Raw genomic sequence first — 12,606 nt, 5'->3', positions numbered from 1 at the left:
TACTGCCAGATGTGGATCAGAGCTAACAGAGGTTGGACTAACATTATGATGTTGCAAAATTGACTTTTTGTGTTAGGGCCACTCTGTGAGCTCATATTCACCATTTTATCTCAAAGGGTAGCCCCCAGTGAATGCTAACTACACACACAAAATAATTCTATTCCCATTCTATTTTATGCTATTAACATGATTTTTGTTTTTATACTTACTGTAGCGTAAGAGCTATGTCATTGGTTATATGCTGGTCTATGACTGAAATAAAATTGATTGAACTACACACACAACTGCTTCAATACATAGCAGCTGCATTTAGAAAGCGGCCGAGTTTGATTGAAAACTGCAGCTGCTAAACAGTGTGGGGCTTTGTGAGAGTAGGACTCTCTGTTCTGGCCCAAAGGTGGATCCCATGTAAAACCACATGAAACCAAGCGTATCCATGATCTACCATGTGACAATGAGTTCAGGTTGATCATATATAAAAATAATGTGAAATCAAAAGGATCTGTGTTGAATTTAGTGGCTCCAACCTTTTTTTTTTTTTTTAATCTGCGCTCAGTCGTTACCGACTCTGCAGTGACTGCTTGGACGAGTCCTTGCAGTTTTCAAGGCAATTGTTTCAGAAGTGGTTTGCCAGAGCCTCCTTCCTAGAGCAGAGCCCAGCTGGCGTGCGCAGGAGGCGGGCTTTCCGTTGCTTCACGCCCTTTTCGGGCGAGCGCGGTTTTTCGCACTTACCAGCAACTGCTCCCGACTCCTTTTTGCAAGGCGCCGCCAGCATTTTTCCTCTCACCGGAGTGAGAGTCCCCATTTATCTACTCACTTGAAACTGATTGGTAGGTTCACTTTGGTTTCAGAATCTTAGAGTTGACCTAAATACTGTATATTGCTGAGCCTTTGCATCTCCATATGTGAATGTTACTGTGGGATAAGAAGAGAAGGGTTGCTTTGCTAAACCAAACCTGCTACAGCCAGCCCAATGAGCTGGTTTTTATGCATTTTATGCAGCTGGATCTTTACCTTCAGTAAGTTTTCACCATATCCATTCAGAGTTTTATTTTATTTTTTCAGCATCAAATTCATGAGTTTGCACTGACATATATTTGGATTGCATTTAAGCTACCATTTCATGAACCCAGCTAGGGAAATCCTATTTAAACTGTACATAGCTTTTGCTTTTGCCTTTCTTATTGACATCAGCTACACCTTTGATTTCCTCATGACTCCAAATCATCAGTGAACAACTGGAGGTTTCATACTGATAGAAGAGATGTGTTTATTAATTTATTAGACTATAGCCCCATCTTTCATTCATGAGTTCCAGACAGCATACATAGTGTTCCTCTAATTTTTGCCCACAAAAAAAGTAGATTGGGATGAGAGAGCGATTGGCCCAAATTTATTTATTCATTTATGCCAATGTTGACTTATGTGTCTTGTGAAAATACCCATATATGTTTATTTTTCATACCAGGATGTTGAAGCATTATAATTCCATTCTGGGCCAATCATTTCCTGTAGATCAATTGTATGGCACTAAAACATGCTGGGACAGGTAGTCTTTTGAAGATGCTTGGGTATAGCCTTATCGTGGGTATGCTTATTAGGAAAAAAAAAAGTCCTGCCGCTCCCTAATTTAGTTGTAGTCTTAACTCAAGTAAGTGCAACTATGCAATAGTAGGTATAGAAGCAAAAACTGTTGAAGCAATACTGACCTGTTCCCACAGTATTCATGGAAATTCTGTTGCCATCTACCAATCTTCGCTGTCATTCATTTACAATGTTCCTGTGTTAGCCATGCATGGAAGGCACAGATCAGTATGCAGTGACTACATTACCCAATACACAAACATCCTTCCCAACACAGGAGAGAAGGGTGCCTCCAGGAATAAACAGCAAGCTATCAGTGGCCTCCCAAGTCCTAGTATTTGAATGGCAGGCATATAGAGATCAAATTTTTCCCAGGAGAAGATTATGAGCATCTCTTGGCACCAGTGATGAAAAAAGATAGGTCTAATAATTGCATATGACCTTGTTCATGCCACACACTTAACTGAGTCAAAGATGGAGGGATTATCTATTTTGTGAACATCCTAACCCAGTTAATTCACTCTGACAACTAACCAAGAAGTAGTTACTTTTAGCTCAACACAGCCTGGGTTGTTTCAGGCCAAACCTTCTGAACTGCTCACGGTACGCTGGCTGTACCTCCCTTCTACTCTCCATTGCAGCTGATGAATGGGGGGACTGAAAGGATGGCGAATGGGTAAGGAAATGCTGGGTATCATGGTACATTTGGGGAAGAGAGATGTGGTCACCACAAGCAGCAGAGGAGTTGGACTTCATTTGACCAGCTCAAACCAGTGCCCCCAAAACATAGAAAGTCTGTTTGCTTTTTTTTTTTTCCATTCCTCTATCACATAAAGGACATTGTGGCCATAGATGGGGTTCTGGCCATTATCTTCAATAGATATGTCATGTCTGCCCTTCTCCCAGAAGACAAAGCAAACTTCATCTGTGTAAAGTGCAAGCTGGTGAAAATACTGAAAGCAAAGTTTGGTGAACTGGAGGCCAGAGCATCAACCTTACACCTCATATGTCAATGAATACATCTTGAATAATAGTGTGGATGCCATCACTTGCCTCAAGCAGGAGAGCAATGGGAAGCTTATGCAGGATGAAAATGAAGGCAGTTGGGAACATGTTACCATCAGAAGCGAAATGGTCACAAAATAAACCATTCTCCTAGTCATTGGCTACCAGTTCCAGCCTCTGAAACAGCTATAAACATGAATGAGCCACAAAATCAAATAAACAAACCAACCGAACAAGCCATAGTTGAAGTTCTGCCACCTGATGCTAATAGAAATGATCCATCACCAATCATCAAAAAGAAAATGAAGATCTGTGATCAAAAAGATATTTAATCTCCACATGTGTGTTTTCTCCCAGGTGCTCAAAATCAAGGTGGGTAGAAAGACAGATTAGACATTGGATCTGCCAGTCACAGACCTTTCCTTCTTATCTACATAGGCACAAATGGTACTGCATGGCAAGATCTCCAGTATATCCGCAGTGATTTCGTGGCTTTAGGAAGAGGATGAAGAATCCTGGGGCCCAGGTGATGTTCTCATCAGTATTTACTATTGAAAATAAAAGTCTGACAAAAGAAAGGAAATCTTTTCAAGTGAACTTGCTGTCAAGATAGTGCATGCAACAGAGGTTTGAGTTTTTCAACAATGGTACAATCTTCAAGGAAGAGGCTGCTTTGCACAGATGCAATTCATCTCACCAAGGAGGGAAAGTAAATCTTTGGACAACAGCTGGCTAACTTGGTCAGGAGGACTTTGAACTGGAACACAAAGGAGCATGAGTGTTAAGACCATTGGTAAGTAATGAATTGGGAAATATTGGATTAAATACAGCGGCACTAGTTTATCAAAGTAACAATGGAGATACAGAGATAAAGAAAAAAGGGAAACTGAACACAGAGAGTCTAGTCTATTATCTTAAATGTCTCTAACAAAGTATGAGAAACAAGCAAAATGAGATGGATGTAAAGGCAAGTATAATATAATGGGGTTTACTGAAACATGGTGCGATCAATCTCAGCAGTGCAATAGTGGGCTTGAGGGGTACACATTATTTCAGAGGAGCAGGCAATACAAGAGAGGGAGTGGTGTAGTGTTTTATATCAGGAATGAGCTTACCTGTATAAAAACCCACTGAACTGATGGTAGCATGACTGTTGAAAACATCTGAGGTAAGATAAAGGGGCAACCCAAGTGATATCTTGCTATGAGGCTACTATAATTCACCAAATCAGTTTATTAAACTAGATAACAATCCTCAAAAATCATGAAGTGGTTGTGATCAGACATTTCAACTACCCAGACATCTGTTGGAAGACTAATTCTGCCAAACACAAGATGTCAGATAAATTCTTGATTTGTGTTAGTGATAATTTTCTCTTCCAAAAGGTTAAGAAGGGGACTAGGAGATCTACTATCTCAAATCTTGGTTTTAACAGAAGTCGAACACGATCCATGGATTTTTGAAAGGCTGATTTTAATAAACCAAGAGAAATGATAAGGAAGGGATCATGGGAGGAGCAGGCAAAAGTGGTGTAGCCAGCTGGGTTGTCTTGAAAAGAAAATTAAAGATAGCTCAGCCTCAAACAATACTGAAAGAACTGGGAGAAGAGCTGTTGGGACTCTGTCAATTATTTTTGAGGAGTCTAGAGAACTGGGAAGGTGCCAGAGGGCTGGAGCAAATGTTTCTTCAAGAAAAGGAAAAAAGAAGATCCCAGCAATTAGCTGTCAGTGAGCCTAACTTCAATACTTGGAATGATAGAGTAGATAATAAAAGAGGTCATTTGTAAGCATCTTGGAGACAATGCTGCATTTGCTAAGAGACAACATGGTTTTGTCAAAAAGGGGTCATGGGAGACAAATCTTGTCTCTTTCTTTGACAAGGTAACTAGCAGACAAGAGGGAAACGCTGTGGATATAATCTACCTCAGTTTCACGAAAGCCTTTGACACGGTTCTGCATGACATTGTCATTGACAAGCTGTTAAAATGTGATTTGGATGGCATTACAGTAAGGCGTATCCACAACTGGCTGGCTAATCTCATTCAAGAGTCAGCACTGATGGCTCTATGTTGAGGTGGAGAACAGTAACCAATGGGAAACCCACGGGTCTTGAGCCCAATATTATTCAACGTTTTTATTAATGGCATGGATAATGGGATTGATGAGCTGCTTGTCAGTTTTTTAGATGATATCAATAGAAGAGAATATAGGAAGCACAGGGCTGAATTGTTGAGTCCTTGGTGCTCTCTGAGCTTGGCTGTTTGATTGCAGATGTTTCATCACCTGACTAGGTAACATCATCAGTGCTAGTGAGTGTGGGGTTTACTCCTTGTTTAGATGATACAAAATTTGCAGGTCTGGCCAACATCCAAGATGACAGAATGAGATTGCAATCTAATCTGGAAAGGTTAGAAGAAAGGGCTAAGAGGAACAAGATTATCTTTTCAACAGGGAAGAATGTAAGATATTACATTTAGAGAGGAAAAATGTAGGGCAGAACATACAAAACAGCAGATTCATGACTTGGAAGCACTACATTGGAGAAGGACTTGGTTATGGTCATTGACAAGCCAAGTATGAGACAGCTGCTAGAAGTGTTAATGTAATTCTGAGCTATATTAGAAAAAGTGTTGTATCAAAGAAGCATGAAGTCCTTATTTCCCCTACTCTGCAATGGTGAGAGCACACCTCAAGTATTATATAAGGTTTTGGTCAATATATTTCCAGTAGGATATTGATAGGTTAGAATGGGGAGAAGAGGATGACAAAGATAATATGGGGACTTGAGGACATGCCATATATGTATAGGCTGAAGGAACCTGAGATGTTCAGTCTGGAGAAAAGAAGACTGAGGGGAGACATGTAGGGTTCAGATACATAAAAGAGTGCCATAGGGAAGATGGTCAGGAACTATCTTCCATTGTCTCAGAAATTAGGACAAAAATAATAGGTACAAATTGCAGCTACCTAGAATTTGTTTAAATATATGGAAAAGCTTCCCGGTCTTTTGGATTGTATAGATCTTACAAACAATGGAAGATTAAGAGGTCTCCATCTCTGCAGATTTTTTAAAAGAGGCTGGAAAGCCACTTCTTAAAATAGTTCTTTCTTATTATGCTAGTAGTGTTTCATCAATGATTCCACTAGCATTAAATTCTAAGAACTCTGCCTGTACTGTATATCATAATATGCCTTCACTACCAACAAGGGATATAGGAGACATTTTACACCTGCCAAGCAGGTATAAGTTGTAGATGGAAATTAGTAGTACCTCATAGTACCTCATTATTTAGCTTGCATTGCAAGAATGATTACAACAAACTTAGATTGTGCTACTTCAATGCTGGTCCCATGAGGTACATGCAGAGGTACTTTTAAAGAGTAGATCTGTCTTTGGATGTTATGACTTTGGTATTATGACTCCTTGTATTCTCAATCCATGTGGATTCTAAGCAGCATGCCTTCAAGGTAGATGGATACATTTTATTTCTTTATTTTAAAAAATTGTGTGGGCACCCATCTTAGAGCACAACTCTAGGTGGCTCACAAAAATAAACGGGTGTGTCAGCCATCCTCCTGGGATACCCCCAACAAACCACCTGGGCTCCCATCTCACTGTACCCCAGCTTTCAGAAAGCTGAAACGGGGGGGGGGGTCTGCTGGATCACTGGGGGGAGGGTGTTCCACGAGGTAGGGGCAGCCATGGAAAAGGCAAGATTTCTAGGTCAACACTGGAAATATTTCAGGGAAGGAACCCAAATTACTTCAGTTTCTAGTCCATCCCACTTCTGGAGGGATTGAATGCCAATGTTCACCTTTAAGGGCTCCATTCCGACCCATTTTCTTATTTGTCAGCAAAAATAGTTATCTATTTTTAAAACCTGCATGAATATTTGCATTTAAATGCACATTTTAGATGTATTTTTTGTTGAAATGCCTATTCCCTTACACACACACACACATTTTAGTTTCTTGGGCCAAGAACTGCAGGAGACTATTCAATCAGGACATTAACTCAGAAAATGTGCATTCTGAAATTCACAAAGATCAAATTCCTCAGAGGTGCTTATTTTTCTTTCCCATCTCCAGTGCTCTAATTTTGAGACTTTCTCCCTACTTTCCAAAAAGGCAGTTTGTCCCATTATTTCTCTTAAACATTTTACTGAGAAAGTGTTCCACTGTAACAAGTTTAAAAACTGAATAGCAGCAGCAGCAGCAGGAGCAGCAGCAAAAAAGCAAGTGTCCAAAATGTAATTATACACATAGCAAAAACAATTTTGATAAATTGTATTTTATTATTGCATTTTTATCTTGCCTGAGAACTCAGGGTGGTGTCTGTTGTTGCTCTCCCACCCTCACTTGATTTTCACAGCATCCTTGTGAGTTAGGCTGGGCTGAGAATTGGATTATGCAGGGAACAAGGAGAGATTTGAGCCTGGAATTTCCAAATCTTAGTCTGGCACTCTGATTGCTGTACAACACTAAGATGACCAGCAAAAGCATGGTAAGTAACCTTCTTCAGAACAGTGCATTTATCATTGACTGTGATTTATTTAATTACAATTATTATTCACCATTGCTCATTCAGTCATATAGTGAATGTCATGGCTATTACCTGAAGTCCAGGCATACTGCTTATTTCAGTAGCTGGTGTGAGCATAATTCAGACCCCCCATTTTTGTCAAAGCGGTCAATTTGGCATATTGTTCCTTTTGAGGGGTTAACACTGTTTCTAATGACAGTGTTGGCTTCATCTTTCTCTTACTCCATACTCTGATTAAATTAACCAGCCACTCCAAACCAAATAATAGTGATGCCTTCCAAAATCTTGTTATATTACAAACTGTTTTTCAGATATACTGGGCAGAATGATTTTGTGAAACTTGGGGCCACATGTCAATTATCACCTCTGAAAATTCATCCGTGTTCTTCATTCAACTGACCCTCTGCCCCAGGGAGATCCTTACTGGCAAGAGACAGTTTACTTTCAGCAAACTACATTTTGTGAGCAGTGAGCTAGAATCCTTATGAAAATATTCAATTTTGTTTCAAAATCAAGAGGCCAATTTTATCTATTTCCTCCAGATACAAACATACCATAGCAGCAGAGAAAAAGCATTTTAAATACAGCTCCCAACATATGTTGTGTATTTATTTATTTAAATCATCTGTATGGCTGCCCATCTCACAACAGTGACTCTGGGGAGCTTACAAGGATTAGAACAACAGCTACAAGCAGTGACCCTTGACGCCCAAGGTAAACAATACATCCCAGTTGTAGAAAAGCCACAACAGAGCTCACCTAACCCCCTGGCCTGAATGCCTGAGGAAACAGCAAGGTCTTCAGAGCTTTGCAAAAAGCTAACAGGGTTGGGACCATCCGGATATCCGGGGGGTTGCTGTTCCACAGGGCAAGTGCTGCCACTGAGAAGGCACGACTCCGGGGTCAAACAAGATGAGATTGCTTGATAGAGGGGGTCCAGGGCATGCCCGCCCTGCTAGATCTGATGGGGCGGGCAGACACCATGGAAGGGAGGTGATCAGAGAGACCATTTGTGTTTCAATTTCAAATTCATACTGTTGCCCCTTAGCCAGATTTAAGGCAAACATGTGGCCTTCGGGGCAAATTGTAGACTAACATTGGGTATTTGTTGTGGCCTGCCAAGTACCACAAACAGTCCTCATGGGAGACCAGTGGCTTTATTCAGCATGAGAAATCAAAAACTTTATTCATTTGTGGCTTCTGATAGAAGGGGGGATTCTGTGACTCCTAGACGACATCTGCCTCTGAGCATAACTTCTGGAGGTTCTAAATTCAATGTTCAAAGTTTCAACCTTCCTAGCAACGTTAATGTTCCATTGGTCTTCTGAATGTTTCTGTATCTCATGGGGAACACAGACTCTCAACCCAGTGTCACGAACGCAGTTCTACTTCGCCATGTTCTCCAGGAGATGCCGCAATCCAGTTTGTGTCATTGTGCTTCCCGATCTTGAAAGCAGGGCAGCAAAGCCAAGACACAAAAGAAGCAGGAGTTGTGTATCACAGCTTTATAAAAATAGGTGGGCAGAGCAAACAGTGGCAAACAACCCTATCTCTATTTATGTGGCTAGATTGCATTTGGTTTGGGGGGGTGGGGGGGACAGACAGCAATTGATTTGCTGCCTTTGTATCAGCAAGAAGCAGAAGTGACCCAATTTCCCATGCTGCTGCTTTTGTCTTTGCTCTCATTCAATGGCACCTGGCTTGACTACTGCCGAATGTCTTTTAACACAATGAGAAAAGGATAAGTAGGTGGGAGGCTTAAGGAGGAGAGTTTCTAATGCAGCTTCTAGCTAGGTTCTTAGAGAAATAGACAGCGGTATTGAAATTGGTGGGGAGATATGCCCTCACTCTCTTGCACTTTGAGATAAGGGTGGTTTTAAGAATGATTCCTGGGACACAAAACAGGGAAGAAATCAAGAAACACACACTGTTCTTGCCTTCTCTCTTCCCCCCCGCCCCCCATAGCTCAAGTCTCAGGGCACTTTTCAGATGTCCTAATTCCCTTTAGTTCATTTTTATAAGGCCTGTCTTGCATTAATTGAAGTTAATTCAGGGCTTCGCTGTGATCTACAGCAGGTACCAGTGCATAGCCAACTTTTCCTACTTTTGAAAATCTAAGCAGGATCGTACCTAGTGCATGGATAGGAGACCAAAAGGAAATCCCATGGCTGTAGGCTAGAAGAGGGTTAAAAGGTGGCAATAGTTCCATATTGTTGCCCAGAGAAACCTACATCAATGTGTCCGTCGTATATGGGATCTATCCTTCCTTCCTTCCTTCCTTGTAAAAAATATTTTCTCCTAATTCATTTACATCAATATAGTTATTTTTGCAAATCATTATCCCTTCCCTGCCCAGCTGCCAAGTAGCTTCGGTAGTCACAACAATGTAACTATACAAATTACTTCTATTTTTTTCTATTTGTTCCAAAATATGGTTGGTTTGGTTGTATCTAAGTGAATTAATCCAAATGTAGTTATTCATGAAACCATAATTAACTATGCTTTACTGCAGTGTGTGAATCCAGCCATAGCATGGAGGTTTTGTTTTTTGACAATATTCCTGCATTTAGATCAGTTACATAGCATAAAAAATCCAGCAGACAACATTAAAAACTTTTGTTTTTAAATATGTTTTTTATGGATTGTTGTGAGTTGCCTAGAATCATTATATGAGATAGGCGGCCATATAAGTCCACTAAATAAATAAATAAATACATTTGTCCCTGTGTGGAGGCAGAGCAATTGAAAAGGCCCTCTTGGGGAAAAGTAGTGGAAAATCCAATTTCAGATTCAGCCTTGGCTTTGAGAGTTTGGATGGGGAAAAGCTAAGCTGTGGGACGATCTACCTCACTTTCTTTTATGCATCCTCGCTTCCTTGCCCCTGTCAGCCTTCAGTCCGGTTGAAAAATATGTGCTAGGCAACATCTATTGCTTTGTATAATGGGAATAATTTACAATCCTATCCTGTGCTTTCACCATAGCAATCTCCTTCAGCTGATAAATCTGAATTTACTATCCCTGCTGCTGGCTCCACCTTCTGGCAATACCTATACATAGAAAGTTTGAATTTGATCCACATTTGATTCTAAACCATGAACAAACTCTGAAAATTAGGGGATTTACTTCATTTACTTGTTGGCCAGTCATTCTGGCCAAGAATTGGTATTATCAGTGCTAACCACCACCTAGATTTTAATACAAATGACAAAATCTGTGCAAGGCACATTAAGAAATTACAATTTAGCGAATTATGAACAGATCATTTATTTGCTTGTTTGCTGGAATTATATCTTGCTTTACCTCGATGAGTTCAAGACTGCATACACAGAACTCCCTCCTCCTATTGTTTCTCACAACAACCCTGTGAGGTAGGTTGGGCTGAGAGAGAATGACTAGCTCAAAGTCACCCAAATGAGCTTCCATGGCTGAGGGTGAATTAGAACCTGGGTTTCCTAATCCAGCCCCTCATCTATTCCATAGCTTTTGCTTTCACAAAATACATATTTGGGAAATGTAGTAATTAGAATGTAATTTTATGCTATTCTTTAGTTATAATACTTTTTTTTTTTTGGTGCCTTTGAGTCAGTCTTGACTCCTGGTGACTACCTGGACAAGTCCCTGCAGTTTTCTTGGCAAGGTTTTTTGGAAGTGGTTTGCCATTGCCTCCTTCCTAGGGCTGAGAGAGAGTGACTGGCCCAAGGTCACCCAGCTGGCTTTGTGCCTAAGGCGAGACTAGAACTCACCATCTCCTGGTTTCTAGCCTGGTGCCTTAACCACTGCACCAACTGGCTCTTCATGTGAATTAGGCTGAGCTAAAATAAAGTGACTGGCCCAAAATTACCCAGTGATTCTACAGCCAATGAGATCTCCCTTTTGGCATACTAATGTCTTAACCATTATACTGTACTGGATTACAGGACTTCCCAGACATTGTGAAGACACTCACTGTCTCCCAGTTTCTAACCTGGTATTTTAACCACTATATCAAACTGGCTCTCTAATACAATACTAATGGCAATTAAAGGCCATTTCATACATTAATGCAATATATACATGATGAAAATAAAAGATAAACATACAGTGTATATCAATGACACCTATGCATAACATAATCCTAACCACACTTTTCATAAGAAAGTCTCAAAGATTTTGTAGACTGTACCTTCCAGTATATGTGCATAAGACTGTAACTATATTCTGCTCAGAAATATTCCTATTTAAAAGTATCCACTCAGAGTTGGACTCTGACTGGGCAGGTCCAGTTGAGGTGCCCAGGGCATAGTCGTGTGGGTTACCTGGGCAGAGTTTGAATCTGTGACTTTCAGTGATGTGGACAAGGTTCTCCAGTCAGTGAGTCTGACCACTTTTTTTAGTAGACTCAGTCCTTCCTGGGTTGTTAAGGCTGCTTGGGAGGTGATTTGTAGATGGGTCCAGGTAGTGGTGTCAACCTCCTTGAAGGAGGGGGTGGTTCCTTCTGCCTTGCAGGAGCAAGTAGTGCACCCCCTTCTCAAGAAACCATCATTGGACCCGACAATTCTGGACAATTATTTCCAGTCTCCCAACTTTCCCTTTTCAGGGAGGTTGTTGAGAAGATGGTTGAACAACAGTTGCAGAGGATCTTATGGAGGAAGCAAATTATCTGGATCTGTTTCAGTTGGGTTTCGGGCTGGGGTTTAGTATGGAGATAGCAGTGGTCACACTTGTGGATGACCTTTAGCAGAGCTGGGATGGGGGAGGTGGGTTCATCCTTGTGCTTCTTGATCTCTCAGTGGCTTTTGATACTGTCAACCAGGGTATCCTTCTAGACCAGCTACAGGTTTGGGAGTGGAAGGCACCGTATCTTGGCACTTCTCCTCCTTCCTCTGTGACTGGTTCAAGTTGATGCTGATAGTGGGGGATAGGTCCCACCTGCGGCCTCTCACTGTGGAATGCCTAGGTCTTGACAGACTCTTTTCTCCTATTTAACATTTACATGAAACCGCTGGGTGAGATCATCATCAGTTCAGGGTCTGGTATCAGTGTGCAAATTATATATCTCAACCCTGAGTCATTCAGGTAATGCTGTTGAAGTCCTGACCCAGGGCCTGGAGGCTGTGCGGGCTTGGATTGGAGAGGAAGAGACTCAGGTTCAATCCTGCAAAAAGTGACTGACTGACTTATTTGGGCCTCCTGAATCTGGAGATTTTTCATCTTTGGTCTTGAATGGCATTGCATTGCTCCGTGCAAGACTGGCGTACAACTTGCTTCCTATTTGTCCCTATAGATATTGCCCAGGGACCTCACCACTCTGTTTTTTGCAAAGTGGAAATTGCTGAAAGGGCTGAAGCTGACAAGGTGGGCACCAGCACTCCGCAGATGTGACAGAGCCACTGTGGAAACCTGGAGCAGGTGCATTCCTATCTCAAGGCTGGGAAAAGAATGGCTCAAAAGGAAAGATTTAGACCTTGAGATTGTTAGACAAGACAGACAGGCGGG

Source organism: Python bivittatus, unplaced genomic scaffold (assembly GCF_059951505.1).
Source record: "Python bivittatus isolate LINGU-HERP-01145 unplaced genomic scaffold, Pbiv_v1 ctg000080_np1212, whole genome shotgun sequence".
Lineage (NCBI taxonomy): Eukaryota > Metazoa > Chordata > Lepidosauria > Squamata > Pythonidae > Python > Python bivittatus.
This window is presented reverse-complemented; position numbering follows the sequence as displayed.